General features: G+C 42.8%; 1 protein-coding gene and 1 long non-coding RNA gene across 11 annotated transcripts in view; both read left to right on the top strand.

Annotated features, from left to right (window-relative positions):
- LOC308457780 overlaps positions 1-13,168 on the top strand; it is a 119,910-nt gene that overhangs the window by 1,904 nt on the left and 104,838 nt on the right. Inside the window, exon 2 of the long non-coding RNA XR_013977112.1 lies at positions 381-2,866. This is a non-coding gene — a long non-coding RNA (uncharacterized lncRNA). The remainder of the gene's footprint in view (positions 1-380; positions 2,867-13,168) is intronic.
- Positions 1-13,168, top strand: part of TCF20 (transcription factor 20) — a 200,220-nt gene that overhangs the window by 109,814 nt on the left and 77,238 nt on the right. The window lies entirely within an intron of this gene.

The following is a 13,168-nucleotide window of genomic DNA, read 5'->3' as shown; positions in this document are numbered from 1 at the left end:
CTGTCTGAGTGCAACCCCTGTTGCAAGGTTATTGTGAGGCTGGAACACATATCTGCAGCAGAGGCCAGTGCTCTTCTGGACTGGTAGGCCAGAAGGCGTGGAGGCTGACAGTAGGTAGCGCCAGAGCCATTCTAGTTTTGCCCTGTCCTCTTCCCTGCTGAGTTGTACAGGGCCAAGCTGAGACTAAGGAGGAGTAAGCTGTCAGCCAGGCCACTTCCTGGACTGATTGTAAGTAGGAAGCCAGGTTCGTGAGGGCTGCCTGAGGACGGCTGATGAGGCTGTGCCCCATTAGCCCTAATGGGACCAGTCACGACTCATAAAAATGTAACCAATGGAAGCCCTATCTATCTGATCAGATGTACTTTATTCTTGCATTACAGATTTCCAGGCTGAGGCCTGCCATTCAGAACAGATTCTCAAGACTCATCCCTAGTGACCCTGGGCTTGACTGAAAATGAATTTCCAGTGGTTGTTAAGCTGAGATTTGAGATCAGGTGTCTGAAGGGGAGAAGAGCTCAAGCTCTTTAATGTCCACTTGCCTGGTGATATAAGGGGGTGAATGCAGTTTTGTCAAATCATTGTATAATAATCCTCCCTTTTGCACACAAGTTGTAAATATGCCTCTTTGTCTCTTCTTCGCTGCTCCCTCTTCAAATTTATTAATCTTCTTCCATGACGATTGCAGAGTTCACTGTTCCTACAAACAAGCAACTTCCCGTTTGTGCGGGGATTGTGTTTTTGGCCCCTATGCGTGTCAGAGGAGCATGCTTAAACCCGTTCTGCCTCCACTCCATTTCCTGGACACTACTACATCAGTGGTGATGAGCATGTGCGCGGTCACACGTCAACTGGACATGCGTAAATATGGTCACTGCCTGTACTACATTTCTACATTCCACAACCTAAAAATTCTAAACTTGTCATGTTTGTTTGCTTGCTTGCTTGCTTGTTTATTGGATTCCTTATCCACTCTTCACTGCATGGTCCAAGGGCAGGTCCCAACCAAAAAATGCACAATTATAAAACAAATAAAACAATTACAACCGCAAAACAAGAATAGTATAAACACAATTAAAAACAGTCCCATATTTAAAACACCTATTATAAAAAGTTACAAATATTTAAAAACAATTCTTTATGATAAAAATAGTTCCAATACAGATGCAGACAAGGCTAAAGATCACCACTGAAAAGGCTTATTGGAAGAGGAAGGTCTTCAATAGTTGCTGAAAAGACAACAGAGATTGTGCCTGTCTGATATTTAGCAGAAGAGGATTCCAAAGGGTAGCTGCCACCATACTGAAGTCCCGATGCCTATATTGTATGGAATTGACCTCTTGATCAGATGGTTTCTGGAGCAGGCCTCTCTTGCAGAGCACGGTGAATTTTTGGGTATATATAAAGGGTGAACAGTTTTATTGGGCATAAGTTGCAAGAGGGCAGATATTGGTTGCACTCTAGAAGAAACCTGCTTTGCAAACAGAACAATTGGACAGTGGAATTACTTCTTACTTTGAGGAGTCTTATGCTCTCCATTGCTTGAGGTCTTTTTACAGAGTAGTGACTTGACCAACCATCTGCTGGCAATGTCCTAGCACTGAACTTCCTGCACCGAGCATAAAGTTGGACTAGAAGATTGCCTACTACATCCCCTCAGACTCTGTGGTGAACTACATGGACCTGTGGCTTGGACCGTTCCTTGTGTGACTTAAGTGAAAATAACAAGTTAATGTTTCTTGAAAGGACATAGGGAGCATAGTCTCACAAATTCACTTTGATGTTTGATTGTCAGTCAGCTAAAAGTTGCCTGAATTACAGGGTGAGCCTATATTCCTACAATACTGGTGGCAACTATATCAGAGCTAATAATGACATAGGGTGATATTCAGTGCTGTCTCTGCTGACAGAAGGCATCAATTAGTGGAAAGGGGAGGGAGGCGATTTTCAGTGATTTCTCTATCTCCCCTACATCCCACAATGTGTCCTCATATTTTGGACTAGAGACAAGGATGCCTTCTAGAGGTAAAGGGGACAGCTTCGGATACTAATGTAGTTGCGATCATCTACATGTGCAGGAACAAAGAAACACTGCGGAAGATAGCTGCAGATGTAACGACACCAACAGACACTTCTACAATGCCCCATGAATTCTATTGTTCAGTCATGAGGTGGCAGGCTGATGGCACTGTCATGCAGGAAAGGCATCAATGTACAGTCATACCTTGGATCCTGGACGCTTTGGTACTCGGACGTTTTGGCTCCCGAATGCCGCAAACCCAGAAGTGTTCCAGTTTGTGAACGTTCTTTGGAACCTGAATGTTCCACGTGGCTCCCAAGGCTTCCGATTGGCTACAGAAGCTTCCTGCAGCCAATCAGAAGTCACGCTTTGATTTCCGAATGTTTTGGAAGTCGAAAGGACTTCCGGAACGGATTCTGTTCGACTTCCAGAGTACGACTTTATAGTTATTACTGAATGACTTCACATCATCACCTGCCTAGAGAAGAGGATATACAGTGGTACCTCGCAAGACGAATGCCTTGCAAGACAAAAAACTCACTAGACGAAAGGGTTTTTTGTTTTTTGAGCTGCTTCGCAAGACGATTTTTGCTATGGGCTTGCTTCGCAAGACGGAAACGTCTTGCAAGTTTGTTTCCTTTTTCTTAACACCGTTAATACAGTTGCGACTTGACTTCGAGGAGCAACTCATAGAATGCGGTGTGGTACCCTTTTTTGAGGTTTTTTAAGACTTTGGTGATTTTTGAAGTTTTTCCAAAACTTTCCCGACACCGTGCTTCGCAAGACGAAAAAAATCGCAAGACGACAAAACTCGTGGAACGAATTAATTTCGTCTTGCGAGGCACCACTGTATGATAGCTATCTTCAAGTATCTTAAGGGCTGTCACATGGAAGAGGGAACATGCTTGTTTTCTCCTGCTCTTGAGGGTAGGACTCAAGGCAATGGCTTCAAGTTACAAGAAAGGAGATTCCAACTAAACTAAGGTTACCAGATTTTTTTCAATGAATCCGGGGACACTATAAATACATACATACTACACGTTCGGAACGTTGATGCTGCAGCAATGGCGGTGGCAGAGGGCCGTCACCGCTTTGACCTCAACCGCCACGTTTCCCCTTCCTCCAAGGCTTCTGTCTTCTTTTTCTATGAGCCTGGGCAGCCCCTGAGTTGTTGGTTCTTCAGTGGTGGTGGGGAAGCGGTGCGTGGTGGGTCAGGCATGGAAGGCGGAGAAGGAGGGCCGAGAGCGGCAACGGCAAGGCTCAGGCAGCGTGATGCCTCCCTTCCCATGGGAGCAGCCCAAATCCCATTCCGACTTGCGTGCAAGCAGGAGGGGGCGGGGATCCCTCAGCTGGGAAGGGAGGCTTCACACTGCCTTTTGGAGCAGCCCCATCCCAGCTCCTACTTGTGTTCAAGCAGGAGGGGGCAGGGATCCCTCAGCTTGGAAGGGAGGCGTCCCGTTGCCTAACTGACAGATCCCTGCCCCCTCCTGCTTGCACACAAGCTTCGATAGGCAGCATGAAGCCTCCCTTCACAGCTTAGTTGCTGAGGTCAGGGAAGGTGGAGGCAGCCTGGAAGCTGCATCTCAGAGCCCCTGCACCACCATCATATGGGGGCTTCTGAGCAGCTCCTGAAGCCATCCAGAGCCAACTGCTCCGGGCTGCTGAGACTGTCGCTACTGCGTTTCCCAGGGACATTAGATGAAATCCGGGGACATTTCGGGGATGGAATTTATCCAGGGACTTATTCACAAATACGGGGACTGTCCCCAGGAAATGGGGATGTCTGGTAACCCTAGACTAAACATTTGGAAAAACTTTCTGACAGCAGTGGAACAGACTCCCATGAGAGGTGGTGGACTCTCCTTCCTTGGAGAGGTTTTTAAGCAGAGGTTGAATGGCCGTCTGTCATGGAGGCTTTAGCTGAGATTCCTGCATTGCAGGGGGCTGGACTAGATGACCCTTGGGTCTCTTCCAACTCGTAAGATTCTATGTACTTGTAATGCACATGCCCCCAACACACAAAAGTGCCCAGGAAAAGACCATAGCACATTCCTCAGTACATCAGACACTGAAATGCTTTTCTGCAAAGTAAACAGAGCAAGAGAAGGAAGTCAGGACTATTGTTACAATTACAACACTCAGCCCATTGGTGGAAAGAGCATAGCTTGGGTAGAACCATGGCTTTTTTCAGCCAGAACTCACTGGAACTCAGTTCTTGTACCTCTCAGGTGGGAATCATTGCCGTTCTGAGGGAGGTGTTCGTGGTTCCAGCACCTCTTTTTCTAGAAAAATAGCACTGGGTAGAATGTCTGCTTTGCATGCAGAAGTTTCCAGGTTCAATCTCCAAGGAGGACTTTCAAATTCCAAAAATGAGGGGTGCTAAAAAGTTATAACATACTTTGGTTAAATTAATATAATTTTATTTTGCTAGGTGAGTAAAATATGTGTAACATTGCATAGAAATCATTAAATATGATTGTCAAGTACTTGCATTTATATTTATTATTATTATTATTATTATTAAGCATTACCTGACATTTTCAGAAGGTAAAATTAAATTTCTTTGGTTTTCCGAGGGCAGTTTATTTGTTTTTTAATCAAATGTAGATTTTCCAAGCTAAATGTTACAAATAATAGCAGATTTGAATTATTTACACTAAAAAACATATTTTTAACACCCCTCACTGAAGAAAGTTTCATGCCCTAAAATGACATGCGCCCCTGGGATAATAATGTCCCATTTCTGAAACCCTGCAAAGCCTCTATGTTTCAGTGTAGACGATACTGGTTATATAGACCAATAGTCTGATTTGGTAGAAGATAGATTCCTACGTTCCATTGTTTGGAGGAAGCATACATGAAGACCTCTTGGGTTTTCCAGGAGAAGTGCTCAAGCCTTGCTGTGGGAATAATGTGCTATCCCTAGAACACTCTTCTCAACACAGTTGTATTTTTGTCTGTATGAGAGGAACAAAATACTTTGGGAAAGAGCACATAGGTGGTGTTGGTTCATGCCCAGCTACAGGGAGATACAAGTCAAAGTTTTCTTTTGGGTGTTCTTTCAGTAACAATGTTTTTAGATGCAAAGGAGGAGCAGAATTTGAACCCAGATCTCCCACTCCACAAAGCCAACTTCCTAACTACAGACCAGAAAAGGGGCAACCAAAATTGGATTGGAGCAACTCCCCTATTAGAAAAGGTCACAACACTTTTTAGTTTAGAAAAAAAGGCGAGTAAGGAAAGATGTATTACAGGTGGATATACAAAAGGAAGTACTTGTCTAATGTGGATTTGAAGGTGCTTATGTCCACACAACATCATCATCCAAGTGGCAGCTCGCACTTTCCCCCTGCTAAACTCAGATTTTCCTAATCCGTGGTTAAGCCAATAAGGGAAGAAAATATAAAATAAAATTACATGTTACCTGACTAGACATAATGAAGTACATTCTGTGTGTGGGTCCTGATTTTTTTTTTTAAAGCATATTTGGTGATGTTACACAGGGTGCTTTCCATTGTCATCACCTCTACTTCCTTTTTTTTCCTGAAGAAAGGGATGCTGCCTGCCTTTTTCCAGTGAATGTTGCTGAAAGTATTGTTCTCGGTATTTTTATTTTTAAAGCAGCTCTTTTGCACAGAACTGCTCTTGAATAAAACAGCTGTATTAAAATAACAGGGTTTTTATATTGGCAACATTTTATCCAAGCAATTCCAAATCCTTGTCCGGCGTCAAGTGATGCAGATATACTGTATATTTAATTTTTAAAAAACTTCTTTTATGCAAATCTGGTGGATCAAAAAACTTGTGTTTCAAAACAAAAAAAACAAAAAAGGGAAGTGTGCACAGGTAAACAAATACAGTGGTACCTCGGGTTAAGAACTTAAATTGTTCTGGAGGTCTGATCTTAACCTGAAACTGTTCTTAACCTAAAGCACCACTTTAGCTAATGGGGCCTCCAGCTGCTGCCGCACCACCGCAGCACAATTTCTGTTCTCATCCTGAAGCAAAGTTCTTAACCCGAGGTACTATTTCTGGGTTAGTGGAGTCTGTAACCTGAAGCGTCTGTAACCTGAAGTGTCTGTAACCCGAGGTACCACTGTAGTCCTGCATATGCCCACAGTTGTTCTCATGTTTCTGGCAAAATGTACCATCAACTGCTGCCCACAAGTGTGGATGGAAGACATTGATAAAGGTTTTGGAAGCATAACATTGGAAGTGCTCATGGAAACACCGCCCATGCACACTTTAATGACCCAGTGTGGACACAGCCAAAGTAGTTGTTTGAATAGTTGAGCTATGGAATTCACTACCACAAGATTCTGGAAGGTTTTAAAAGGGCATCAGCCTTGTCCACCATCATTTTTTCTGCCAATTATTATGTATTACCTCCGATGTCAAGACGCTATGCCTCCGAATACCCGTTGCTGCGAAACGTGAACAGGAGAGTGCTGTTGCACTCGTGTCTTGATTGCGGGCTTCCCAGAGGTGTCTGGTTTGCTACTATTGAAACAAAAGCTGGTCTGGATGATTTTCTGGTTTGATATAGCAGAATTCTTTTGAGCCTCAGGAGCAGATAGGTGTCTGATGAATGATGGGGCCATTTTGTTTGTTTATTTATTAATCAATTTAATTTAACTGCCAACAGTTTGTTCTTCCTATTGTTCAATAGGATGAAGAGATAAACATGTGAAAACCAGTCAACCCCCCCCCCCTCCAAGTGTTGGAGATCTCACAGGAACAAATTGCTGCTTCCAGGGTCATTTTAAAATTAATAAATGGCATTCCTACAGGATCCCGTTTCAAAAACATAGGATTTTAATACTTTCCTTTTCTGCATAATTACAATTGCACTCCTACAGGAAGCTTTCTTTATCATAGCAGAGGGTGAATGTGCATAATCTGTTACTGGCATTTCGAAATCTGGAATTCCTACTGGAAGACAAGTGAAGCAGAACCCAAGGGATATCAGATTGGCACAGCAATAACACAGGGGAAGTGAGAAATCTGCTCATCTCTACTCGAAACTTGTCTGGAAGAATGGGCCATGAGGGTTTAGCAGCAGTATTGATAATTGGAGTGCAGTATATAGTGTTTGCTAGCAAAGCTGATTGTGCTTTCTGTTGCTTTCAGCAGTGCAACATGGGAGCTTATCTGCATTTTAGGGAGTTGTGATGAACAGCATCCTCCCTTTGTGCAACCCACATTCTTTATTCTGTTTTGTCTGTAGGAGACACTCCTGTCGCCTGTGGAGTAAAATAGGTTTATTTGGTCAGTGTATTTTTTCCAGATTAATGTGGAAGAGATACCACATGGCCTTGGGTGTCTGAGCATTCATAATGGGGTGGAGGTTTTTTTTGGAAATTCCCTCCCTCCCATAACACTGTGGGATGTCTTGTTTTTATAGCCTCAGTCACAGCAGTGGAGTTCAGATTCTGGATGAGTGTATCTGGAGTCTTAAAGGAGAGCTTCTGCAAGGATTCTGGAAAGATGCATTATGTCCTTCCTCAGGGCATTTTTTACCCACCACCAAGTTTCCATTTTAGTGTTTTAAATTCTGTGGACATGATGACAAATTGATGTAGCTACATACCTTGATATATGACGGGTGGGGAACCAGAGGCCTAGAGGCAAACTGTGACTTCTCTGTCCAGCTCTTGGGACTCTCCAGACATGCTTCCTCCCTAGGCTTCAAGTGCTGTTTTATTTGTATGGTTGCAGTAATGCCTCTTGCTTGTCTTGGTGGAGAATGGGGTGTGTGCGAGTGTGCAGAAACCCAGGACTTTTGATTGGCTAGAATGTCGCCGACTGTACAAAGGGAACAGTCACGTCTCTTTCTCCACCCGCTGTTACTTCTGGCCCCCACCAACCACTAGCATGCTGCCCCCAGAAGGTTGCCCATGAGATCATGCAGTCCTTGAGCAGAAAAGGGTTAACCATCCCTAATATATGAGTTCAGAGTTCCAGGTTTGGAGCAAATACTCTCTTGGTGAGAGAGCATCATCGGCAGAGATTTAAAAATCACAAAACGTGCAGTAAGGTAAAGCAGGGAAATAATAGGCTGTTATACCTTTGAAATACCCCTTTCTAAGTTTCTCCCAAAGTTCCCCTTTACTTCCCCTTTAGCATAGAAATAGGCCACACACTTGTGTAAAGTTAAAAATGGTTTACTTAATGAACTCATTAAAAAATCAGATTCATGTGCTTTTCCATAAAGTAGCAAGAAACGACAGGCAGCAATACTTCATTTCAAAATTGGTATATGTTTCTAAATTATTTGTAGAGAAACACAAAGTTGGCTTGCTCTGAGCTTGGCGCAATCAGCCCAGATGTTCTTTCTGGTTGGATTCACATGGTGGAAGTAAGCAAAGGCCTTGTTAACACTTCCTCTCAAGGTGAGGGGATATGGCCTAGTTGGGTCTGGCAGAACAGCTTACTCTATGGTCTTAACCCCTTCACATATCAACTAGAGCTAACCTTACAGGTTATATGAGGCTGATATTTATCCCACAGTATGCACTCTGGGTTAAATGAAAGAGTTAAATCTTGCTCCAAGATGGTCCCCAGCTGTTTTCATTCACTCACAGAGATTGCAATGGAAGAATGATATGAGATCCAGCTGAGTGTGATGCCTCATCCAGAAGATAAAAGCATTTGAGCTGCAGGACCAAGCCACCTTCCTTACTTATAAAAGGAGTAATGACTAACATCCAATGTTCTTTCAGTGCATCTAAAGGGCTGGGACTGTCATGGCTGTCTCTGGTCTAAAACTAGGATTTGTGGTTTTTTCCTTTTTTTGCTAAGCTTCTACTAACATTTTTTTTCCAAATATTAACTTTGCTTTTGTTTCGTAGCTGTGATAAGCTTTTATATTAATATAATCTATCATTTATTTATCATGGGAATATAGTAGTACTCTAAGTAGGGTTGTCCTTATTATGAATATCAGGTTAACTTCAATGAGTTATTGTAGGTGTTGTTGAACTGTGGGTACAAAATAGCTTGTACAAAACTATTTAGTATAGCTGAGGATGATCTTGTCCTTCAAATATGGGTCATTTGGATATTGCATTTGTGATGTTCAGTTCTGGCATGATTTAAGATACTCACTGCTCAGCTGCTATGAGTCTCTAAAGAATAATAGCTCTTAAAAGAAGGGGTTACCATTCTGTAAAAATGGCATAAATCTGAAATTTAGAAGCTTATTATGTAGCATGTTCTAAAAGTAGGGTGCAAGGTTTATTGGAGTAATACCGTATATATTAAGGCTAAGTTATTTGCAAGGTGAATTTAAATTCTCTGGATTCCGCTATTTGGTGATGTTCTAGGATTTGATGAAACTGCGTGTCATAAACCAGGCATTCAGTCACATGAATTACAGAAGGCAACTTAGCCTTCTGGAATCCATCCTACCAGGTGTAAAGACAGAGGTTCTGTTGTTAATTTCCTTTTAGGTAGTTATTTAAGCATATCAGTGCTCTAATAGAAAAACAGTAAAAGGTAGCTTAAAGTTTTTCTTCTCTAAAATGATATTCTCTCCCTGCTCCCTCCCAAATGGAGATACCCTAAAACTAAAATAGTATTCAGAATAACCATTATCACTTATACTTTGGGTAGTTAACATCGTTTTAAATTGTACAAAATAACACGTGTGCATAAGTCAAGCTGTAAAACTTGTTCTGTGTACTTTTTTTTTAATATAAAAAAAGACAAGGTGAAAAAATGGGATATCCTCAGTTGCATTTTTGTATATTACCAACCAGGGATGCTTCTAATGATTCAGATAATGGAGATTTATTGACTTTCTGGCCTCTTCTGCTGTGCTGGGGACAGTCCTTGCCAGCAAGCTATAAATTTTGGGTGAAAAAATTCTCACTGTTCTTGCATCTGTTGGAAGAAGGGAATGCTTCTCCATTCAACTCCTCCTGTGGATTTTCCTTTTGTTCAAGCTGACATTATGTGACATCTCTACCACTTAAACATAATTGTTTGAGGATTCTGGAGTTGTACTGCTATGCAGGGTGAGAATAAGTCCAATTGAATTTGGCATGAGTAAATCTACAGAAGCCTGGGCTGCAACTATTACAAGGGGAATAAATTGGTAAATGAAAGGTAAAAAGATTTTTCCACTAGTTGATGGACAATAATTTGTAAAAGTGAATATTGAAATGAAATCTATGTTTGTAGGCAAAGTATTTTGGGTGTATTGGCAATGTTGTAGCAACTTGTAGGAATTGCAACCCTATCCAACAAAGGTGTAACATAGAATTCTCATACTGATGTTGATTTAAGTAGATTGGACAAGGTGGTTAGTGGATATGGGAGCAAACTAGTTTCAAAGAATAGGTTGAATCATTACTTTTTGGTTACTGCTTTTAACAGTGTAATCTTACACATACTTACTTTGAGGTAACTCCTGAGTTCAATGGTGCTTACTCCCAGGTAGTAGGTTGGTATAGGCAGCCTAAGTAAATCCAATGGTTAGTAAGCTCATGAGGGTGGAACCTGTTCAAGTGACTCTGTAAAACATCTATAGATAACCATCTATATATGCTGTGCTTCACTGTTGGGCCTTCCGCAAACTGGATATGACTCCTGAACTGCTGTATTGAAATCATGTTACTTGAAGAAATGTACAGTGGTACCTCGGGTTAAGTACTTAATTTGTTCCGGAGGTCCGTTCTTAACCTGAAACTGTTCTTAACCTGAGGTACCACTTTAGCTAATGGGGCCTCCTGCTGCCGCTGTGCCGCCGGAGCACGATTTCTGTTCTCATCCTGAAGCAAAGGTACTATTTCTGGGTTAGTGGAGTCTGTAACCTGAAGCGTATGTAACCCGACCCAAGGTACCACTGTACTAGTACTGTACTAGAAAGTGTTAATCAACGCAGAAGTGTGTTGTCTTACCAGGAGAATTTGTGCAGTTTTCTAAAGTTGAATTTACTATTGCTCATGTAGTAATTTATCTAGAGTTCCGTGAGTCCCAAGGCATTGTTGGGCTCAGGAGTGGAGGGGCGGCAGAGACCTAGGAGCGTGAACAGGAAAATGAGATGGGACTGGGGAACAGAGGCTAGAGGCAGCATCTACTTCTCCCTCTCAGGATATGACTGCCCTTGCTGAGGAAGCAGGGCTCTCATCTCCCCTTTTTCTTCCTGAGGAAAAGAGTGCAGTAATTGAATCCAAAGTGGAGTGCAGGAGCCAGCTGGGGTGGGGGGAGGAACTGGAGGCTGAAAGGGAGGACAACCTGGTCTCCCAGGACCTGGTGATGAAACTCATCTCCTGCCCCCCCCCCCCACTGGCTTGCAGATCACAAGAGTCTCTGGAATGAGCTCTCCTTGCCCCATCTTTAAAAGTAGGGCGGGGCGGGGCTCCAATTCTTCCATGTGGTTCTCAGCTCATTGCCTTGGTCTTGTGACTCCTTAAACATGGACCACTGCTTCTAGGCTGGCTGGCTTCACCTTTCCTGTCATCTAGTCTGTGCGCAGCAGCTGCTAGGACTCATTACCTGTTGCTGAGCCTGAATCTCTTTTCTGCCTTAGAGATTTATTCCTTAGGACTCAGCTATACAGCTGCAAATAAAACGTTTTAAGTGCAATATACAGCGTGACACGAGGTGGTGATAGTGAGCCTTATGGAAAATTCAATGTATTTTTTTAAAAACGCTTTACTAAAAAATCATTTTCGGAACGGTTTTTATATGTGTGTAGATTCCACCTTAGTCTCAAGTAAGAGCCTCTGTCATTGTGAGCTGGACAGGAGCCTGGATAATGAAATATATTGTATTATCTATAGTTTGGTATGTAGTACTGTAAACTGTGTGTTTACTCACCTCAAAAAAAGCTGCCTAAATGGATTCTTGAAAGTAGGTAAGCTTGAAGTCATGTCTCTGGATTGGCTCTTTTGGACATTTCCTCTCAATTTAGTATCTATACTCCAGTCTTAGCTAAAGTTTGTCTGAAGATGTGTTGTACACTGCAATTATGCAAGATAAGCACCTGAGAGAGGCTTGTAGAAAAATCATAGCATTTCATACCTGATCCATCCAATGTATCTATTTTATCTCCTGATCTCTGTTGAATCATTCAAACTAAAGACAAGTATACGGATACTGGGGCTTTCAAGATCTGCATTGTAGTGATCTAAAGATTTGAAAATTTGGGATTAAAACAACTAAACATAGTGATAATGAATTGATTCGCTTTCAGACATTGACAATTTAGCAGCACTCAGTCTTTGCTCTGTTTTTAAGATGAAAGTCAAATAATTCTGCTTCCAGACTTCTAACACTCTGTTCCCCAGCCCCAGTATGTATTTTAACTGGAACGTTTATGGATGGGGAAAGGATTGAATACTCCCTTTTTGTCCCCCTCTCTGCAATTTGGAAATGCAGAGGGGATATGGAAATTAGGGCAATTATATTTGGAAAAGGCAGGGTTAAAATGAAGAGCTGATTCCTAGAGGGGAGAGACAGACCATAGAGCCTTGAATGACAGTCAGGGGTGCTGCAGGCAACACTGGCCTCTGTCCCTCTTTCCTTCCTTCCCTCCTCTGATTATCCTCTTGCATCTCTGCCCCCCAAAGCCCTCCACAACTGTTGCAGCAGCCCTGGCTACAAGCTCCCCAGGCGAATGGTGCCTCTGGGGCTGGGCCAGAGGGTGCTTCCCAGGCCCCTGTGGGGCAGTGTGAGGAGGCACCTCTCTTTGGAGGGGGCAGCTCAGAGACCGGGGTGGCAGCTATGGCTGCCCAGAGGACCCCCAAAGAGAGGGGAGCGGAGAGGAGGCTAAGAGAACACTCCACAAGGGAAGGTGTTCAAAAAAGGGTGAGAGGCTACCAGCTCTGCAGGCAAGGGGTGCAATAACTGGGCTCCTGAGCCCCACAGGGGTGGCACAGAAAGAATGTAGTTGGTCAAGGGAACCGTGGGCTCAAAAAGGTTGAAAACCTCTGCTTTAGGGCACTATATACAGGCCATAACCAGCCACAATAGCAATGTGGTAGGCAATAACACAGCTATTTCATAGAGTTTAAAAACATGGATTTTCTGAGCTTTGGAAAAAAGAAAAGTGCACAGGAAAGCAAAAAAAAAAGTGGTTGGTTTGTGATGCCGCAGCATATGCCTACTGTGGAAGCAGCATAATGACAAATTTTGAATAGATTC

The sequence above is a fragment of the Podarcis pityusensis genome (genome assembly GCF_964106645.2).
Source record: "Podarcis pityusensis genome assembly, chromosome: 10".
NCBI classification, from domain to species: Eukaryota; Metazoa; Chordata; class Lepidosauria; order Squamata; family Lacertidae; genus Podarcis; species Podarcis pityusensis.
Note: the sequence above shows the minus strand (reverse complement) of the source record. Positions and strands in the feature narration are given on the sequence as shown.